This window comes from Argiope bruennichi, chromosome 10, assembly GCF_947563725.1.
Source record: "Argiope bruennichi chromosome 10, qqArgBrue1.1, whole genome shotgun sequence".
NCBI classification, from domain to species: Eukaryota; Metazoa; Arthropoda; class Arachnida; order Araneae; family Araneidae; genus Argiope; species Argiope bruennichi.
This window is the reverse complement of record NC_079160.1, coordinates 52572785-52591850: the sequence shown is the minus strand read 5'-3', so window position 1 is coordinate 52591850 and position 19066 is coordinate 52572785.

Here is a 19066-nt window from a genome sequence, read left to right as displayed (position 1 = left end):
TACCATGAAGATTAGAATTTTGAAAGGAATCATCTTGCAAGAGAAGAGATTCTAACCAGCCTTCAAAGGAAAATGATAACTTTAATTAGGGAGATTAAAATTAATATTTAATCGCCTACAAGGATTTCGTATCTGTTGTTATATTTTACTAATTTTCCATACATGATGCTTATGCTCCGGGGCAAATTCGAACTGAAATAGATATTCTTAATACAAGTTGTTCAATGTATCAAGAAAATTGCTCAGCGAGTTTAAATTATTCCACGATATTTTTATTAGAGAATGTGCGCTATGCACTGCGCTTTTGAGATTTAGTGACTGCAAGTTTTTATTCTTTCATTCTAAAAATGTTTTTATACTAATTACATAGATCCAATTTCAGATTGAATGTATTCTATTGCACTAAAATAATTGGCTTCAGAAAAAGTCTTTTGTTTTCATGAGAGGAGAACTTATTATTCTGCATTTTTTTTCAATAAAATGGTTGAAAGTGTGTAGTCGATTCAACTTGAAGAAGAATTTTTGTATTCTTTCGAATTTTTTGGCAGTTTCAGAATAATTTATTTTTTAAACAGCAAAAGCCATGGTATAAAATTAACCCTTGGCTTTAAGCCATATCTTTTATTTCTGTATAAATTTTACGAATACTTTTAACACATTTACTGCAAGACTGAAAATTATGCATTACAGCGATTTTTTTTTGTCTTAATCGATAATTTTCGCTATTCGGTGACAGACATAAAAACTGTTTATTAGGTGAGAATATTACCTATATATTACTATGAAAATTTCATAAATCGAAATCTGAAAAATAACGGTCCAGTGTAGTAGGTGTTCAGTAAAGCATTCCAACAGATAACAAAACATAGCCAAAGCATATAGCATACTGCACTTACTGTAAATAGCGGCACATAGGCAGCAAATAATTAATATCAACCATAACAGCGTTCAGAGAACAACAGTTCTTTCTCGTCCCAATTACTCCTCCTACTCATTGATTAATAACTTTCCACAGAATGGTTGTTCAGCATATAATTCACTGTTGCTTCAATACTCAATTGATTATTCAGCCCTGTTTCCCGACGTTTTATAGTTCCCATGACAGAGCAAAAAATTTTCCAGAAAGTTCGGCATAGCTCGCATCCTAATTATTCATCGCCAAAATTCCTTTAGATTCTGGAATCTTTATCATTATGCGCCAAAAAAGTTGAAAATTCTTTATATGAAAAAAAGGTTACGAAAATCGCCAAATGGTTGCCAAAGTTGTCACCAAGGCAGGGTCATTAATCCTACGTCCTTTCAATATCCGTCAGAGCTGTTTGTAAAATTGCCTTTCTGATCAGCAGATTTCTGGGCTAGGAAGCATAATTGCAAATTCGTAACAATATGCACAATGAAAATTTAATGCATAGAAATCCAAAAATGTTTTGCAGTGCAAAGTTTAATATAAACTGAGTTATTCTTTAAAGTATGACAAAGTTTAAAACTTATCCAAAAGCGACAAATCAAATGATCGTATCGTTTTCCTAAAACAGTTTCAATGACTCGGTGAATTATAGCAAAATTTTGTGTTAGTACTAAATTTTGCTACAATTCACCATTTTTTTTAAAAAGATTCTTTTTGTGATTTGAGAAAAGTGAGATTGTGAGAAAAAGTTCTTTCTTACCTGAATTTCAATTTAAAATATAGCAATAATTTTGGAAATGATTTTTATTTAAATTAAAGAGTAATGAGACTCATGAAATATTCAACATAAGAAAAATAAAATCCATTGTTTTATTTTACTAAATATGACAGGATAACTTTAAAAAAATTTAGATTTCGAGATTTTTTCAGTAATTCTTTTATTGACTCAATAAAATATATTTCTTTGTGCCATCTAAAACCTTTTTCCCCCGTTGGAAGTAAATACCTATCGTTAATAGTTTAAAAATTACTTTTGGGATACAATTAGATCTGACATAAACTATAAAGAGTAATCAGCAGCACAATAGTCGCAATGTTTTCGTTTTATAAAAGACAAATCTGGATACATTCAAAATGACAATCTCGTGAAACGTAAGTTTCTGAAGGGATCATTTTTTTTTTGGTTGAGGATTTTTTTATAAATAAAAGATGAAAATCCCATAAAAAAATTCAAGCTTATCAAAAAAAAATTTTTTTTTGTCTCTCTTTTCAGGAACGTTAAATCCAGACTAATGAGTAAACATTTAAGAATGCTTTTGATTCCTGAATTCTTTAAAATGAAATTAAGAAACATAATGTCTCTTGAAGCTTATACATAATTAGAATTTAGCATTTATTTTTATTACTTTCTATTTTCAGATTAATATGCCACATCCCCCTAATTGGACCACAGTTCCCTTTTTTAGAACATCAAAAGATTAACAGGCGTTTAATTTTTAGATTTAATGACCTTAATAATAGTTTATAAAATTCTACAATTACCTTTTATTGTGGTAAAAATTATGACACATCAGCAATCAATATCTTTGAATTTAATGACGCTTTCCAAACATTTTTTTTTCCCTTCAAGTGAACTAAGAAACTAAAATCTTTTATTCTTATTATATCTTATAGTTATTTTTATTTTATTCTCCAACGAACTTTCAAAAGAAAGATAACTCGTCAATTATTGATAAACATCAGAATATCAAATTTAATTGAAATTTATTGATAATACGATTAATAAGATAATTTATGAGATAAAATTCAGAAAAAAAAAGGAATGGTGACTTTAGAATGGTTGCAGTCACTTATTCTATCTTTTTTTATCACCAAATGGATGGCAACTAAACAGCACTAATCCTGGCGAATCAACTAGACACCAAAGACGGCTAATTTGAAATGATATTTTCATTTGATATCATGATGCATCGAAGTTAGTTGGCGTTACTAAGTTAATATTTTTTTAATTGGGGGTGGAGGACGAACTACTGGTCATTGAAGACGGCTAGTGTATATTTATATGAAAGGCATGTCATCCAAGAATATAGCTAATATCTCACATTTTAATAAGCCCTTAAATATATGTTAATATTACAAAAGACACATTTTGCCCCGTTATACATCTCTGAAACAAATTCTAAGTTATCAGATAGTTCAAGGCTTATTATATTTGGTCTAGGAATTAATTCGCGCTGTTTTTAATAAAAAAATAACGCTTTATTTCAAAAGCAAAATACATAAATACGTTATCAAATATATTGTCCATCGCTAGCCACTACTTTTCCCCATCTTTCAGGAAATTTACGAATTCCGTGTCGAAAGAATTTCTCACTTTTCGAAGTGATCCAATCAGAGATCCTTTTTTCAATATTTTCTGAAGAAGTGAACCACTGTCCAAGCAAATCGTTATTCATGCAATCAAACAAGTAGTAGTCTGAAGGAGCAATGTCTGGTGAATACGGCGGGTGGGGTAACACTTCCCATCCGACATTTTCCAAATATGTTTTGACCGGTTTTGCGACATGTGGTCGAGCGTTATCATGTTGAAAAAAAGTTTATTATGTCTGTTATCCCATTCTGGTCGTTTTCTGGCCAGAGCTTGTTTCAAACGCATCAACTGAAGTCGATAACGTTCTTCATTAATAGTTTCACCAGGTTTCAAAAGCTCATAGTACACCACATCTTTCATATCCCATCATATACACAGCATAACCTTTGCACAGTGAATATTTCGTTTCGGTTGTGATGGACCTGGTTCACCTGGCATTACCAAGGCTTTTTTTCGTTTTGGATTCTCGTAATAAATCCATTTCTCATCACCAGTAACAATCCGATGCAAGAATCTCTTATTTTTCTGTCTTTGAAGCAGAATTTCGCAAACGGTTTTTCTTCTTTCAACGTCTCTTCCTTTCAATTCATATGGAACCCAATGTGACATCTTTTGAATCATTCCCATTGCTTTGAGGCGTTTGGAAACTGTTGCTTGATCAACTCCTAATGATTTTGCAAATGCATTAGACACGAATCCTGATCGAGCAATGCTGTCAATTCTTCATCTTCAAATTTTTTTGGCTTTCCAGGTCGTTTTTGGTCTTCCAAGCAGTAATCAACACTTTTAAACCGTGCAAATTACTTCTGACACGTTCGCTCAGCTAGAGCATGGTCACCATAAACTTCCACCAAAATACGATGACTTTCGGTAACACTTTTCTTCATGTTAAAGTAATGAAGAAGAACCCTCCGCAAAAACACTTTATCAGCCACAAAATTTGATATTTTCAGTTGAATAAAAATTGTTGTTGTTTACGCTTAAACCAAATGGCATATACTAAACTAGATGCCAATAACAGTAGTTTTAAATGCATGTTTGAACAAACGAAACTATGGCACAATAAGCTAGTTACGCCATCTCTTGTAAAACCGCATGAATTAATTCCTAGACCAAATAATAAAAAATATCTTTTCCATAACCCAATTTTTTTTATTATTTTTGTTTGTATTGTGCAATAAAAATAGAGTTATAAAATACCTTTAGAAAAATCGGAAAAAAATCTTTCTAATTATTTATTCTTCACATTTTTAGCACGTGAGAATTATTCTAACATTAATCGAATTAAATACTGTATATTTTCTAAAAAATTACATAACATCATTTCCATACTATAGTGATATGAAGGAATATAATTTTTATTACGAATTCCATCAGAAAATCACCAGCAAAAACCATTCACATGCAGAAGTTGCATACTCTGCCTTGCTTTTATTACTTTTATGCTGAATTTTTCTTCGGTTAGCAGTAAGTACACACATTTTTAACATTAAATTATACTTATTTTGCCACTAATAAAAATTTTCTTTTAAATATATGAAATGGATCCATCAGAATTACTGAAGAGACTGTATAGAATGGGTTTTGTTACTTTCCATTCAGAAAAGAAAATCCTCTACTAGAAAAGAAATTGAATTCTATATTACTGAAAGAAATGAATATCATAAGGCAAATTTTCAATTTTATGAGTAAAAGATTGGAGAACTACGTATTTTCGATTTTAAACAGAAACAGAAATAGAAGAACCATAAAGAGGGGGAAATAAATGACTTCCAATATAAGGTTTAAAAAATAGGTAGGCTTAACTCTTGCTTCGATTGCGAATACAAAATATACAAAACATAATACAAAAAAGAATGAAATTAAAAGCATTGAAACACATTATACGAAATACAGTATTTCTGAAGACATCTGAGCCTATGCAAATGCTTGCTTTAGAACAATCCTCTTATTGCTGGAATTGCATTAATGTATGTAACTGGATAGATATCAATGGCAATAAATATTATCGTTCAATGAAAATGAAAAAGGCACTGAAATTTGATTCATGAAAAATGCTAAAACTCGAGATGCATACAAAATATGGAAATAAATTTTCTACCTCATCCAAGAAATAAAATATATATCTCAAATTACATGTTTAATATGAATTGATACATATGGAATATGATTTTTGGTTTGTATTAAAAAAACGTCACATCCACTAAAATGGATGTGTTTTTTTTTCGCAGACGGAAAAAAATTCTTTGAATCCAAATTCCAGCAAATGAATATTTAATAAAAAAAAGGCGAGTTTTTCCCTTGGATTTCCAGTATACTTTGACAATATGAAGCCTTATAATATAATGAAAGCAAGCAGGAACTGTCTCCTTGAAACTTTCTTGCACAAAGGTCTGTCTCAAAGGTGTTATTTTTCTCTGCACCTCCACATAAAAATATGGACGTTTGAAAAAACCATTAGCATCGCAAGTATTTAGATTTTTATATTCAGATCCGAAAACGAGAGTTATATGCTTCGCAATATAATATAGAAAACCAGCACATATATCATTTGAAGAACGGTAATTATGAAAAAGCCTATTAGGGTGGGAACCTTTTTTCTTGGCGACTAACCGCTAGTAGTCGTTAATATACAAATAACAGAAAACCAAATATTATTTTTAACGTCATTTTACGGTCGAACCAAAATTTCACACAGTACTACATTCATAATCATAAGGTCACATACCAAATTTCATATATTTAAATCAATATGTTTTAGAATTGCTACATACAAGCAAAAATTACATAAATACAAAAGAAACAGAAGGTGAACCACTTGACATTTGATACAGATATATACTTTAGATGCCCATCCTGTGCACCAAATTTTATCCGTTTAATTTGTTTCCTTTTATTGTTATCACGTTAATTTGTATTCGAATAACCGAACAGACAGACTTCCTTCAAATGGATTTCATTCATTCAAAATTTGGTAACAATCTACAAATAGGGTGTAAAGACACAGAGCAAATTTCATCAGTTTAGCTCATAGCGTGTTTCAGATATCGTATTCACAGTCAGACAGGTATACATAAATCCATTTTTTTTTTTTTTTTTTGAGCTCAGGAAATGAGGACAAATGTTAAATCGTAGAGTTTGAATTTTGTTTAACGATTACAGTATTCTCTTTACTTCATATAGCTTTATATAGTACAAGGAAGTGAAAACTGAGACATTTAGACCCCCTTCTCTTAAATAATTATGCCCAAAATGTGATATAGATGTATAATTTTATTTAGAAGGCACCAAGAATAGATAATATTTCCAACCTAGTCAAAACACAAAGAAAGAAAAAAAAAACATACAGATATTTTAATTTACAGTTGTTGAATTTATTCATAAATATTTTGGAAGTTTAACCAGAATGCGTATTCAACAAATAATTGCCATTCTATTTTTTCAAATCAGATGAGCAAAAATTCTTCAAGTGGGAACTATGAATCGAAGAAAATCCATCATTTAGATGTTTATCTTGAAATACAAATAACTCGTTCGCAAAGAGTGTTTATTTTATAGCAGCACAAGCAATGAAAAAAATTGTAAGTTAGCTCCGTAATTGACATTTACCATGGTAAACAAGATCGGAATTTTTTTACAACTATTTTCTGAGAACCGCTAAAATACGAAGACAAAGAGAATTATTTAAAATATTGTTTGTAAACATTCTTTATTGAGTAAAATAAATGAAATTTCGAAAATATTTACCATTCTATTGAACTTATTTCGAGTTAAGATGTTTCGATTCCTGGAAAATAATTATACCTCCAAAACATGCACTAGTTGTTTTTTCTATCGATAGGGTAAAAGAATATCGATTCAGTTAATGTATCTAGCTCCATTAAAGAAATGGACCATTCATTCTGAAAACGTAAACCAATTACAGATCAGCGCGACATTAAAAACATTTCTACATTTACCACCCCTCTCGTTGAAGCAAGCTAAATCTTTTAATTGATCCAAAAGTAGATAAATCACAATTAAATAAGAATGTACTTCCGTAGCCATTTATACAAGCTATAATTTCTCTCTGGTGTCAGATATCTTTTTCATCGTTCCGTGAAAATTGGCTTCCCTTTGACAACTTAATACATCGTTAGAAAGATTATCTACTGCGATTGGATCGTATATTATAAATTCAATGAGCCATGGTATGGAATTTCTGCTCATTAATTGATGGGTTGAGCCCTGCGGGTATTTGTTCTGATCCGATACAACATTTGTAATTGAGGATGAAGGATTCCGATTTCGCTTTTTTTGGAGAACTTATATCTGCATTGATTTCCTTTAGAGAATATACAGTGACAAGGACAGAAAAAAGTATCTTCTGCAGTAGTTTAATTAACTGTATAATCTTTGTTAACATGTGTGCCTAATATAAAAATGTTTACAAGAAAAGAATGCATCAACGAAGCCCGACACATTAATTATAACATAATGCAATTTAGTAAATTGAAGAGATTAAACATTATCTGATAAGACTTTTTACTTTCTTGTATATGTAGTATAGAGAAAATATCGAGCAATCGATATTTATTGTATCGATAATACAATATCGATATTTATTGCTCGATACAATATTGTATGGAGCAATCGTTAAAAAAAAAAAAAATCGAACTCGAGATTTTGACGAATCTCCACATTTTAGACTTCCTTGAGTTCGAAAAACACATTTTTTAAATATGTCCGGCCATCTGTATGTCTGTGACAAAAATAACTCAAAACGATTTGAGCTAGACAGTTGAAATTTAGTATTCGATCTCTACATTAAATTCGCAAATTTCTATCAAATTTTCAGTAAAATATGTGCAGAGAAATTCATCTGTCCACCTGTTCGAGTATAAGTTAAGAAGATAATTACAAAACAAAAAGAGCTAGACAGATAAGATTCGGTACACAGTTTTGGCATCTATAGTGTAAAGTTCTATTAAATTTTGAGTCAAATCCAGCAACGGGTTCATTGTCTATCGGTCTGTACTTTCGGAAATAAGTAAAAGGGATAATTCAAAAACCCAATGGAGAAATTTGCGACTATAAGTGCAGTTTTGTGTCAATTTTTTTCGCAATCAGTTGAGAAAAACGTGTTTAAAATACAAATTCGATCATTGGATACTATTAACACATGTCAAGGATTAATAGCCAAATAACTCGCCAAGGATGACATGATAGATTCAGTAAAAGCTTAAATTCACGCCAAAAGTTAATATTTCGTAACTATTGTACGTTCAATGCCATGCAAGGCGTTCTCTGGCATGACAAGTTTATTAGAGAATATGCGATAAAGTTTGGGGGAGGCTCTTGCTAGCTACTTTTAGATAACAATTGATAGAAAAAGGTTTAAAAAAAAATGGCATTTTTTCAAAGTAACCACAGCTGGCTAGTAGAACTTGGCTAATTTGAGCTGTTTAATGAAAATTCATCATTCATTCAAAATTTATGAATATTCCCTTGGGCTTGAATTGAATTTTCTATCAACATAGTATTTAATTTATCGATGATTCTAACTTATTTTGGTTTATTTAGTTCAAGACTAAAAATTTAAAGAAATATTTTTATTTCTAAATTAGCAGCCTGAAATATTGTCTTTTCTCGCTGTTAAATTACTAATATGAAATGCATTCATTTGAAACTTCACCTTATTGATAAAACTGAAAAAATATGAATTTAATGGCATCAGTCTACTACAAATTATTGTGCACGTGAACTAAAAATTGAATATACTATAAAATATAAGCCGAAGTGAAAATCCTGTTTCGGAGTTAATGTTATGAAAAAGCAACTTTTTCCTTTTGATCTTTATTATTGATAAAAAAATACTCGATTGAATGGCTTGATAGAATAATGAAATTAGCTCGAATTTAATCATAATAAAAACATTGTTACAAATTGTGTAACAAATTAAATTTGAAACATTTATTAAAAGTAGAGAAAAATTACAAGGATATGAAGCTGGTATACTTAAAACGGTAAAGCTTTGAGTTTTAAGATAGTATACGAATAATTTTATGAGAGAATATTTTCAGACGATAAAATTAAGAAAAAAACTGCCAAAACTTGATTCCTTTTAAATTAAATTTTGGAATTAAATTAATTAATTGACAGTCACCTTTCCCCTGTCTTGATGATCGTATGCTCAAACTTTCGTCAGAATCAGATAAAAATTGTTTCGCATAAAGCAAACAAACATTCATTTTTATAAACATAGATTTTTTTTAGTTAAATATAGAGGTACTCTGGTTCCGTCAGAGATAGGAAGTGAATAATTTTTTAGGCCTCCAATTTTAACCCTGGCCTTGCTGGCATGTAATGCTTTCAATAAAAAAAGCAATAAGAGATTCAACATTTTTTTTAGCTAGATGTGCTTATGCTAGACATGCTTATTTTGTTTCGTTTTTGTTCAAGCATTGAATTTAAAATATTGAATAATGTTTTTTTTAACAATATTCTTTTTTATTTACTGAAATTATTATTTTTTTAAAAATCAGTTTTTTTTAATATACACATTGTTACTTCTTTAGTTAAAATTATGATCTGTTTATATATTAATTGCTAGTCATCTTTGACAACCAATTGGTTCATCGAGAATTCTGGTTGTGTATAATTTCAATTGATTACCTCATGTATAAACAGAGATTCCCTTTATTTATCATCAAAGCTAGCTATTTTACTACCCTCACATTTGTTCTGTCCATGTTTATATAAACCATTCTAAGAAACGAGTCTCTTTACATCATAGTGCATAGCCCGATTCGGCAACTTTCTTTCACACTGTGCAAGCTACACAAATATTAAATAGAATCCTCTTTCCTTAACTTTCAACAATCGAAGACATTTAAAATATTAATTAAGCTTAAAAAATATCGCTGTCTCTTGCTGTATTCATCCTTAAACACTATTTTGTTAGTTCGGATTTTTGAATAAATCTAATTTTTATTGTGATCCAATCAACTTCGTATTAGTCATGTTCCATTGAATATAAATTGTGCAGTAAGCTTTAAATTATTCTAATCACATTAACCCTCTTTTTAAAAATTGCATAAGTGTTATTTTTCATATTGCATGAGAGGCATCGCAAGTGAACCATTGTTACAAAACGAGATCAACTGATGAGGATGCAACTTCTTAATTGATGAGGATGCAACTATTGGGAGAAATGTTGGATCTTTACATCAGATTTAAGGATCATAAAATCGATACACAAGACGGATCTTCAATCAAAACAGATTTAAAACATGGATTTTCGATCGCGAAACCAAGACTTCATCACTAGACTCTTGTAAACCTACACTTTTAGCAGGCTGACCATTAACTAATAGGGCCTGTTGCTCCCAACTGGGCTCCATGTTTAAGAGGCCACTCACCAGAGAATTGTTGACTCCAACTCAGTTCAGTGGTTTTACCATAGCTGAAACAAGCAGGTTAAACGCTCTTCGTGCATTTTCAGAGAGTGCGAAATTGAATTAATGAATTTCAGAGCCATTTTTCTTATTTTTGAGAGTGTTGTTTTTTCTTTCTCTCTTTATATAAAATGTACAAAAGAAAATTTTTGCTGTCCTTAATAAATTCAATTCTAAGAATTCGACAAATTTCCACCTTTTAGATCTTTGCAAGTAAGAAAAAGAATATCATTTTTGAAATACATCAGTTTAACGTGATAAATCAAATGTAACGGAGGAAACTTGCTTGGCAGTCATAGCACCAAAACTGCAGATACTGATCAAATTTTAAATGAAATTCGTCAAAGAAAATTAGCTACCCGTTTGTTTCTTCGTGGGCACGGTGCTTAAAAACTAAAAGAGTCGGAAAGATTAAATTTAGCATATGATATTACTATCATAATTGTAAGATATCTATTAAATTTTGAACCAAATCATCAAAGGACTGCCTGTCAGTCACTCTGTTTATTCGTGGATATGGGAAAACTGAAAAATGTACCGTCTAAGATAGATGAAATTTGTTATGAGTTTTTGTCACCAAAATTCTATTTATGCACAAAATTTTATTTCCCAATGGGTGGAGAAAAAATATTTACGCATTTGTATTATGAAGCATATTGTATAAGCATACTAAATACAGTTTTACCTCCTTAATTCCAAATCTTTAGATTGTTAAAAAAAATTGTTGTCTAAATATTTTTTTCTAATTAGGGTTCGCTATTCCTAAGGCCTACCCATGCTCTTGGGATAGATTATAAAGGAATTAAATATTAACTTTTACAGTTTCTAAAGCACGAAAAAAAAGATATCGCAAAATAAAACTTTGACACAGCTTTCAGCTTCAAGAATGGACAACTGCGGCAATTAATTTTACCACTATGCTACATAACTAACGAATCAGGATGCTCAATGTTTATCACTTAAGTATAGTTAAAAATATTACTTCCATTTGATGCGATAAGATGTCTTTCATCAAAGTTGATTGACATCCCTAAATTAATATTATTAATGCCATGATTGACAAAAATGGCTAACAGTAATAAATTTCAGTATATTTATATTTACCGGCTTATAACAAATGGAGTCTTTCAAAAATATCCGAAATGACATCCGATAAAAAAAATGATGGAGGCAGTAAATTTATTCTAAATAAACAGTTATAAAACACTAAATAGTTATGGTTAGAACAAAGAATCTGTTTCATCTATCTGCATGTATTTTTTGTTTCGATCATTTCGCTCCACTCACTTTCGGATGACAGAGACTCCTTTCCATTATATTTAATTAATTATTTTTTAAATCATTTGGAGCCTATTTTGTATCTTCATTCACAACTGAATGCAGTCGCTCAATAAACAGATCTAAATATAGTAACAACGTGTCAGATTTTTATGACAATCTCGTAATTGGAAACTACAAATAAGCGCAGTTTGAAAAGAAAAGTTGGTTTGGAGTGTGCGTTCTCGGAAGGCAGAGATTTCAACCAGACTGAAATTAATTGACATCAAAATAAATAATTAAATAACTATAAAAGCAAAGTACTGTTACTCTTCTACTTCTTTAATGAACAGCAATTGATTAATTGAGAGAGTGGGTGTAATAAATTTTTTTTATTAGTACTTCGAAAGACATAAAATAATCTGATACTCTATTTGGAAGGAAATGAAATGTATCCTACCTATTTTATATCCTTTCTTCAGGCGTGTGCGCATAAATAAATGCGATACTTAAAATCAAGAACTTTTTCAATTTCAGATAATCAAAAGGATCAATAGCGAGATAAAGTTCAGCTATTATAAAGGCATGTGTAATTAAATATAAAAATTTTGTTCTAAAGCTCTTATAAAATGTTCCATATAATGAATTTATTTTATTCTTTTTTAAAAAGAAAATTATAAAATCCATATAAAGTTGTAACTAGTCAATTAGAATTGTAGCATTCTCCCGTAACTACTTTATTACCACGCCTTTCCTTTTTCCTGACATTTCAAACCCAAAAAGTCGTTGGTGAAAATGAAAAAAAAAAAAAAAAAAAAATGCGTCAAATTGACTTTAAGAGGGGAAAAAAATCATCAACTGTTGTTTAAGATGCATTGCAGAACCGAAAGTGAAATTTATATCCGTTAAAACAGTAACTTTGTTTTAGTCATTTTAACCTCCAACCCTCTTTTAACATCCAAAAACTAATTAGACACTTATAATGCTCTCTTTTCCGGTTAAGTTCTTTAAAAGATAACACAAACGAATAAAAAATTATGTTACATATTTAAAGCTTAAAGAATACATGCAACCCAATGTGCCCTTAGAGGTGCCAATGGAATAATAAAGGTTACCATTTTGAGTTTGAAACAACGCTAGAGTTATTTTACAATGATCTTCGTGATTTTGAACCGTGGTCTGATATTGAAGACATAAAATATCCTGTACCCACCTACACTCCTATCACTTTCCTAGACTCCTTCTAACTCAATAAGACATATCCCAATAATAAGACATTTGAGTACATTGACTCAGAACCAGACGTTTTTGATAATATAAAGACGTTATTATATTCCGTTATAATATCTTTTATTCATTAATTGTGATCATATTCAGCGGTGTCTATCACATCGCTAACAATAGTCCCCTCTTTTATTTCCTCCCTCTTCCTTCCGATTTGGGTTCTTATTTAGTCTTTCTTAATAAATTTCTCTTTCATATTATTCAGGTAGAAGCACTTAAATTTTCCTTCATTTTTTATTACAAATTAGCCGCCTTAATTTTCATGTAATGAAATCATTACTATATCTTAATACTAAACTTCGAAAATTCATTTTTTTAAAAATCTTGAATAAATTTTTTTTCTTAAATGAATCATTTTGCGAACAACATATTTAATCTCTCATTACCAACAAAAACAACCAGCACATTTAACATTTCTTGGATAGCTGTCATTCTAAAAATTTCTTGAGAAAAATAGATGGCATCAGCTTTCAGATACGAAATTACGTGATTAGATAAAAGAGCTAGTAATTACTACTCGGATGCTTATGCGACATTTATTTCTTACATAAACGGCCGAACACCGTCACATTTAACTTGTTAAAACAAACCGAACACCGTACACAACCAAAGGCGTTAATAAGATCTGCCATCAAACAAAGACACGACGCCTTTCACACATCTAAGGAATTAAAAAATTAAACTTCGTAATTATCGCTCTTTGTGTCCTAAGACCTAAAGACCTAATTATCGAGTTAAGAGATTGTTTCAGGACCCAGGAATATTAATTCAATCTCTTCAAGAGGCATTCACAGTTTACTCGCTTTCCTTTGGTAAATGCAACAGTGTTTGCCTGCTTTAGCAGCATTACAAATATATGTAAAATCGAATTAAATATCTAATCTATTTAATAGTCTTTTATTAATAATTTAATAATCTTTCTTTTCAGTTATTATATTGCAACTTGATTTGCTAGATTATTAATTATTTACTACTGAGATAGACAAGCTATTTTTTAAATTAACAATCTCTACTTCTTTTCATGATTCTTAGCCCGAGTTCTCTAATATCTAGGCAATGAATAGTGAATGAAAGGTTAAATATAACTTAACAATCGTTTATGCTGTTCGTTACCAGACAGTGAATTATCATACATACGTTTTGGAATCTTATTAAATATATTTTAGTGAAGCGGAAAATTATACAGGGTATCTAATTCAATCATTGCTTAATAGCCACTCTAAATAGTTAAGATAGGCACTTCTTGTTCGAAAAATTCTCTAAATGACGTGAATGACTATATTTTACGTTGCTGATATTAAATTACGGAACCTAAATATTTATGCATTTCCTTGGCTCTATCAAACATTAATTTAAATAGCCTTAGCGCATCATCATTTTAAACTTAAAAAAATATTCTATATTTTTTCGATTAAAACTGACCGAGTTATGAAGCTTTGAATATCACAGTTTTAGATCATTTCAATTGCTTTCTCGAAGACGAACGGAGAAATCTTCGAAATGGCCCAAAATAAGGAAATTCCAAGCTTTATGATGGTCTGTTTTGACTATGAAAAAGTGGAGATTCTTGTGTTTAATAAAATGTCAATATATCTTAATAGATTTGAATAATAGAATCAGGGAAATGTGTAAACAATTTAAATTTCATACTCTTTTAATTCAAAAAACATAAAATATAACGCTTTTTGTCACTCGGAACATTTTTACAACTAGAGGAAGTGATAAGAGTTTAGAAATTAGATGATAAGATTTTCAAAACTGCATAGTAACCAGCTAGAAAAGTCTCCCCGAAACTTTCTCGCATACTCTCCAATTAATATTATATCTCCTCCTCCCTCCACATAAAATTGTGGACTTTGGGTACGGCTGCGAATGCAGGGCATGACATAGGCGAATAATAATAACGAAATCTAGTTTTTTGGCGTGAATCAGAGGTTTTTAAGGAATTTAGTGTGCTAAAACGGATTTGGGACATCTTTTTTCCACTGATTGAAACCTTTTCTTTATATTTATGAGTTATCAATTTTACAGTTGAGTTATCGCGTATGCAGACTGACAGACGGTCAATCCTTTAAACAGATTTTACTCAAAATTTGATAAGAATCTATATTAGATGCTAAATTTTTGTAACAAATTTTATTTATCCAGCTCTTTACGTTTTGTAGCTATTGAATTCATTTGTATGCAAACAACTAGACAGACAGATTTCCCCTGAAGGAATTTCATTCAAAATTTAATAGGAATCGACACATTTCGTCTGGTTTCACCCGTTCAGCTCAAAGAGCTTTTGAATTATTTCATTCACATAGAGACATAATTCCAGAAATGTGTTTCTCGAAGCATTCAAATGATTTGAAAAGCGAAGATTTATCAAAATCTTGAATTCAAATTTTTCCACTGATTTCAATACTTTCTCTCTACTTTGTATGCAAGAAAATAAAAATGCTGGCTATGACATTTTTTTAAAAGAAATACAAACGTTAAGACACATTAAAAATCTTTATAGTAGACATTACATTAAAGTAAATATAAGAAGCCATTCTATTTTAATACTTTTGATAAAATTTAGTAAAAAATTGATTATTGGGAATAAAGTTGTATTCCATCACGTGCAGTCGAATTCATCAAGTGAAATGATTTTTATAACATCAAAACCAGGAATTTTAGAAATGCAATAGGTAAGAAATTACAGACTTAACATTTTGTAGAGGCCTGGAAAAACTCATTGGAAATTGGTTCATTTATTATGACAACTAAATTTTATCGTTTGTTTTTTCAATAAAAAAAATTACCATTTTAATATATATATGTTCCACATTTTCTTAGATGATTGGACAGATTTCAATCACACTTCGCAGTTTTATTCTTTACGACAAAAGAAACGATACTGTCAACTTTTCAGAGTGCTGAAGTTAATTAAGTATTCAGTTAATCATAAATTAATCGAAAGTCAGCCGTTTTTCAGGAGTAACTTTAAATTTTAGATCAAATCAAATAATCTTTCAAAGAATATTTTAATACCCACTAAAAATTCATTGATATACATAAATATTACCATCTCATTTTGGACAATACTATAATTATTATTAATTTTAAAAACATTTAAAATCAATGTTTATTTTGAACTTCTCTTCCACTATTTTTTTTTTTATTTCTGTTTTATTTTAATACTATATTTTTACCATGTTTTCATATGCTTCAAAGTAATGATTTAACAGTGCCTAAAGAAAGATACAAGTCAAACGTTCAGTCGTTCAAACGAAGATTATAAAGGAAAAGCCCTGTATGGAAATGAAACAAGACGCAGAGAGCAGACGCTTCAGCCTATGAGAAATTAATCCACACAATACTTATTTTCCACAGAAATTTCTAAAAAATTATTCCGACAAAGATAAATACCAATATAAATTTTTAAAAATAGTGCTTTTCAACGAGATAAATTCTATTATTGGGTAATTTGTCTTTCACTTGTATTGATTCTGAACAAAATTTAACGCAGGCGATTTTGAAATAAGGGAATTTATATTTAAGAACACTTACTGGACAGCATTAAAATTTTGAATTACTCAATCGTTATTTTTTTAAAAAAAATTTCTATCTTATTTTAAATCATATTTTTTGAGAACGTTTTTAACGTCACTGAAGTAGTTATTTAATATGTCATAAAAGCGTAGATCAACCGCTCAGATGGAAGTAGAAAAAAAAAAAAAAAAAAAGCTTTTGAAAGCAAATGAAACAAATGTTAAACGATAGCAGCCGCTTCAGGCTATAAGAAATAATCAAAATTTTACATGTTTTCTCTAGTAACATCGGCGAAAATTATTCTAGAAAATAAAATTTTTACACCACCTTAAAATTCAAAATTTTACATTTTCAGCGATATCCATTTCATTTCTGCACAATTTTTTTTTCAATCGATATTAATTTCTCTTAAAAAAGAAATAAGATACTTCTTTGCTAAGCAACGTTAAGACTTTGAACTATTCTACTACCTTTTTTTTTTATTTCTCTTTTATATCAATACATATTTGTTGACAATTTTTTTAAAGTAATGATTTAACGATGTTAAATGTATTTAAGTGCACTGTCCAACTTCAAACGAAGGCTCGTTAAATAAAACTTCCGTGTGAAAATGAAATAAGTTTTTATTATTGACGAACAGAATGACGAGATGTTACTAGTAACTATCAATCCAAAAATAATCAATATGAAAATTCACCTGTATAATATTTCCTGAATCTATATAATAAAATATACATTGTATTTAAAAAGCGTTAATGCTGCTACAACTAAAACACAAATGAACTTAACCAAATTAGAAGAATTATTAGAAATAAATATTAAGTTTACAACCAAAGAATCAAGAAGAAAGATATAATGAATCTGGCCTAAAGACTTTTTCAAGGGTCACCCTCAGGCAAGGATTCAAACCAGATATTTTTTCTGTGAGGGGTCGGACTTTTGTCCAACAAACTGACCCCTCGTGACCCGAAAATCCCAGGAAATTGAGGTTTTGGAGATAAAATTAGTATCACAAAATTATAGATAATTATACAATAACAAGTAAAATCATTTCCAGAATTTTTTTAAAATCCAAGTAAGAACATAGCAAATCAAACAACAAAAGAGCATGAAAATGAAACCAAAATCAATTAAATAAGAAAGCAAAACACTTACCAATTGAAAGTACAATTCCAAAAGACAGTGTGAGGCAAAAAAAAAAAACAAAAAAACTTGTTAGTGCAGTTGCACTTCGTTAAATTAAACTAAATTTAATTTTTCCGCGTTTGAAGCTACCACGTTTCGTCATAATGCATCGTCATCATAATTGAAGCGCCATCTATTGAGTTAAAATTCAAAGTGAATAAACTGGAGGAAGTCAGAAATTAGATAAACTTTCTCTTATTAAAACTTCTATATTGCAAAAGTTTTGGGGAAATTCATTAGTAGTTAAGTTTTTAATGAGATTGTTAGTTGCTAAAATATAAGAAACTTTATTATTACAATTTTTTTTATCCTGTTAAATTGTTTAAAGTTTTTATTATTAACGAACAGAAGGACGAGATCTTACTAGAACGCATGAACAAAATCTTAAGAGAAAACTTTAAAAGCGGACAATTAAAAATCTGTATCAGGATAACTACGAATTTAGTTTATTTTCATTTTTTCTTTTATTGAAAAAAAAAAGATAACTATTTAATTTATTGTCTCAAAATGTTCTTTAAGCCTTTCTTATATTGCAGAACTTATGAATAAAATTCGCAGTACTATTACAACAAATAATTCAAACTTATGAAGAAAAGAAAATATTAGTGGATTTGAAATACATCTGGCTTAATTGATATTTTAATTTTAATTAAAAAACATTTCAGACAAAAAAGTATTTTAATTATATTAGTAAGTGCAAAAACACAGAACCGTAAACAATAAAATGTTTGTATTTTACGGAAAAAGTTTTTATGATAAAAGAATTATACATGAAAGGATTTTAATCTTGGGCAACGCCAGATATATCAGCTAGCTTAATATAAATGAAATTCATTATAGATATGTATGTACCACATTTCCTTAACAATTGGACTGAATTCAGACAAATGTTACATATTTATTATATAATATATGAGAAAAAATACTACTATTTTTTCTAAAGTAAAGAAACAAAAATTAATTAAATGTTCAGTAAACTAGAAAAACAATGTTATTTATTTAACACCTTTAAGCTATGCTTCCACGTTTTTTTTTTTTTTTTTAAATTTGCTATTAGTTTTTTTTTTTTTTTTTTTACAATGAGTTTACTGGTCTTAAAATGAT